Source organism: Bos indicus, chromosome 1 (genome assembly GCF_029378745.1).
Source record: "Bos indicus isolate NIAB-ARS_2022 breed Sahiwal x Tharparkar chromosome 1, NIAB-ARS_B.indTharparkar_mat_pri_1.0, whole genome shotgun sequence".
Lineage (NCBI taxonomy): Eukaryota > Metazoa > Chordata > Mammalia > Artiodactyla > Bovidae > Bos > Bos indicus.
In genome coordinates this window covers 118,576,184-118,580,932 of record NC_091760.1, presented here as the reverse complement: position 1 = coordinate 118,580,932, position 4,749 = coordinate 118,576,184, and positions in this window count along the sequence as shown.

Here is a 4,749-nt window from a genome sequence, read left to right as displayed (position 1 = left end):
CAACTTTGTGGCTCCATACTTTACTTCTTTAAGCATTTCTTACCTCGTTACTCTGTACTCTGTACATAACAATTTCAGTATCTAAAGAAGTTGTGTTCGTTTTTCTCTCACACATAGTGGCTTGCCTCCTGTGTACCTGGTGATCTTAGATTATGAATTTATATTTCCTGGATCTTAAATAAGTGGGAATCCTAATGGCTTAACTAGAGGACAGTTCCTTTCAAAGATAATTTGTATCTGCTTCTGCTGTGTGTCCAGGAGTGCTAGAAACCTGGGGCCACTTTAAACCTCTCTCTGTTGTCCCCTATATGCAGGTGTCTCCTAAATGCAGGAGTATCAGATTCACCTCCTTGTCAGTAATGCCTAACGTGGCTCCTGAGCCGCGTTAGGCATTACTGACACCTCCTCACACATAGCTGCTGTTGGCATTTGCACTCAGACCAACTGCATCTCTCCAGCATGCATGAAGATCCCTGCTCTAATTTCTCATTTGGTATGAAAAGGGGTCTTTGAAGATTTTTTTAATTTCTGAGAACCAAGCAAAACATCAAGAAATGTTTTCGATCCAGATCTAGTTGTTTTGCAGCTGGATGGTTCCCTCACAATATCTAGTCCACTGTGATGCCAGAAGTAAAAGTCATACTCATAATTTTACATTTTCTGTGTTTCATTCAATAACTATAAATTGAACATAGGTTTCCAGCTTGGGTACTGCTTGGTGCTATTTACTGAGACAAAGAATATGGAAAGTTGAACAACACAGGGGAGATGTTACGCTTAGTTGACTTTTAGTGAAAATGTTGCTTGGCAGTGAGATATAGAGCTCTGCAGTTCAAAAGAGAAGTCTGGGCTCAAGATAGCATTCAGAAATGAGTAAAGGAAGAGACATTCACCGTGAAAACAGAATGAATGGCCAGAGAAGTTAGGTGGGGACTCAGAAGCCAGTAAATCATAAATGCACAAGGAAGAGCTTCTCCAAATGGTAGAAATGGACAAAAGTAGCAAAAGTTAGAGATGAAATAAGAGAAGGGTTGGAAGGTACTCAAATATGTGATATGACATATATGGAATCCCAAAAATGATAGGAAAGGACTTATTTATGAAACAGAAATAGAAGCAGACATAGAAAACAAATTTATGGTTACCAAAAGGGGGAAAGGGATAAATTGGGAATTTGGGCTTAACAGATACACACCGCTGTATATAAAATAGACAAAATCCTACTGTATAGCACAGGAAACTATATTCAGTATTTCAATAATCTATAAATGGAAAAGAATCTTGAAAAGTATGTTATATATGTGTACATATATATCATATATGTGTATATATATATCAGAATCACTGCTGTATATCTAAAACTATCACAACATTATAAGTCAACTACACTTCATTTTTCAGTGTAAAAAGAAACACCTAGTGCTGTGATGATTCTTAACTTCATAAATAACATCCCAAAATCCATAGATGGAATGAGTGCCTTTAAGTACAGGGAGAAGAATTGGCCTTAGACAAAAGACTGGAAACCTTCATTATAATAGCAGTGTATGATTATAGTTTTTTCACTTGTTTACTCCAGTATAAGATACATACAGAAAAGAGAACCGATCATAAATGCATACCATGATGATTTTCACCAAGTGAACTCAACCGGTTAACCCACACCTAGATCAAGAAACAGGATAATATCAGAAGCCCAAGAATGCCCTTCTTGCTCATGTGAAGTACTACTCTTTTCTCAGGATTTTAACTACTTTCATGACTTTTCAGAACTCAGGATAATTTTGCCTATTTCTGAACTTTAGATAAAAGTCTACTTACACAGTAGGTCCTTTTTTGTGACTCTTTCTGGCTTCTTTCCCTCAAATGTTCGTGAGAGTCATCCATATTTTTGCATGTAATTGTAGTTTGCTCATTCTCGCTGCTGTATGCCATTATGTGACTATATCATAATTTATTTATTCCTTACACTGTCAGTGTGCATTGGGTTAGTTCCTAGGTTTTTGCTATTATGAATATGAACTTTGCTGTGCATGTGTTTTGGTGAGCACATTCCTAGGAACAGGACTGCTCATAGGTTTAAGGTCACTAGAAACTCTGCAACAACATTCTGAAGAGGTTTTATCCCTGTACTAGCAATGTATGAAAGTTTCAGTTACTCCACATCTTCACCAACATTTGGTATTATATCTTTTTAATTTTAAACATTTTACTGGGTATGTAATGGCAATTTATTATGGCTTTAATCTGCATATTCCTAATGGCAAATGGTGAGCATCTCTTTCAAATGTTAGTCATTTGGACACTTTTTTGTGAAGTGCTTGCAGTAGTACTGACGATGCAGTCATTCAAGTAGATGTATCCTAAGTTATCCTTTCTTTTCAAAAAATCAAATAAGTTGAGAAACAGAGATAATTTAGTTGTGATTTGTCTGATGGTGAGCTTTCAAAGGCATGGGGATGATAAACACATTTGTAGAAAGGTGTCTAACAGCAAAATTTAAAATACAAAGTATGACAATTCATTTAATCTAATGGGCTAGATATTACCAGTTTCTCCTGTTCTTTCTTGCTAACAGAATCATAAATTTACTTGGGGTGGGAGTGGGAGGTAACAATTTAATTTAAAATAATTCCAAAAGTTTGGTGAGCATCCAGTCCTCCACTGGCCAAAAATTGTCTAATGGAAAACTACTTTCTTCCTGATAAGTTTAAAAAAAAAAAAAAAAGGCCAGTATAAGCTTTCTGCCTTTAACCTGCCTTCCCACTGGTCCAGATGGTGATGATGCAGTGCTGAGATAGGGCAGCCATTTGTGACTATGCTGAGGATGGTGGAGCAGCTGGGGAGAAGGGACCTGCTTTCTCAAGTGCTTCACCAGCCTTGCACTGCTGATCCCAGATTCTTGTTACATTGGACAAATGAATTCCTTACTTAGTTAAGCTACTATATAATCAGCCTCTGTTAAGTGCAATTAAACCCTTTGCTCACCAGAACATCCATTTTCCTAGCCTACCTCAGGTCCTTAAGGTTTATCCAGGGTCATTTTTTCCATTATGAGCTAAGCATTTGAGGAAATGCTTTAGTTATTGCATCCCTGTTGTAATAGTGACTGAATTGGCTATATCATGGGAAATTGCTCTACCAGTTTTGCTGCAGTCCTACATCAAATTGTGCCCTGGAGGCTTCAAGGACTCATGTCCTTTCCTAAATGTCACACAAGCCCCTCACACAAGTTCTGTCACACAGAACTCCCTAAGAGTTTTGATTCATTTTCTCTGATTTTTGTTGTTGTTGTTTAGTTGCTCAGTCGTATCTGACTCTTTGACACCCCATAGACTGCTGCACGCCAGGCTTCCCTGTCCTTCACCATCTCCCAGAGCTTGCTCAAACTCATGTCCATTGAGCTGGTGATGCCATCCAACCATCTCATCCTCTATCGTCCCCTTCTCCTCCTGCCTTCTATATTTCCCAGTATCGGGGTCTTTTCCAATGAGTTGGCTTTTTGCATCAGGTGGCCAAAGTATTGGAGCTCTCTGATCTGCCACATGCAAAAAGAGGATTCTTGAATCATAGCTGAAGCATCTCATTCCAAGGAAATTGTGCTTGAATTTGAGGGGTGGGTTGTAGAATTCCAGCAGAAGAGGGCAAGGCCTATAGAAGCACTGGCCATCTTGTTATCTGATATGTGAGAGAGATGCAGGCACTCCAGCACAATCCTCCCCAAAGAGATAACACATCTAATTTTTCTTGATCTCAGTCCCAGAAGGCAAGCAATGAAATTTAATTTAATTAAGTAGATAGCCTTCCCCAAATAGTATTAAAAGGAGGCTTTACATTTTTGTGGTTGGTCTTCTCTAGTAAAGCTCTGATTTCACTTCTAGGGAAAATGTTTCTAGGTCTACAAACATACTGATGAACAGAGAACTAAAAATGTAAATTAAACAATTATGCATTACATTTAAGAGTAGCTCTTAAAGTGAATATTAAAATATGGGGGAAGGGATAAATTAGGAGTTTTAGATTAACAGATACACACTACTAAAAATAAGCAACAAGGACCTGCTGTGTAGCATAGGGAACTATGCAACAGCCTATAATGGAAAAGAATCTGAAAAAGAATATATATATATATGTGTGTGTATATATATATACATATATATACACACACACACACACACATACACAATATCTTTCAACAGCCTATAATGGAAAAGAATCTGAAAAAGAATATATATATATATGTGTGTATATATATATACATATATATACACACACACACACACACACACATACACAATATCTTTCAATAGCCTATAATGGAAAAGAATCTGAAAAAGAATATACATACACACACACGTATGTGTGTAACTGAATCACTTTACTGTACACCTGAAACTAATACTTTATAAACCAACTATACATCAAAAAATCAAAAATACATATGTGTTTTTAAAATACCATTTGATATTTAAAGAACATTGGCTTCCCTGGTGGCTCAGTCGGTAAAGAATCTACCTGCCAATGAAGGAGACATGGGTTCAATCCCTGGGTCGGGAAGATCCCCTAGAGAAGGAAATGGCAACCCCCTCCAGTATTCTTGCCTGGGAAATCCCATGGAGAGAAGCCTGGCAGGCTATAGTCCATGGGGTTGCAAGTCGGACACAACTTCCTAACTAAACCACCACCAGCACATCATCACCACCACCACGTGCAGCACCCTCACCTTTATGGAGAAGCGAACAGTAGGTC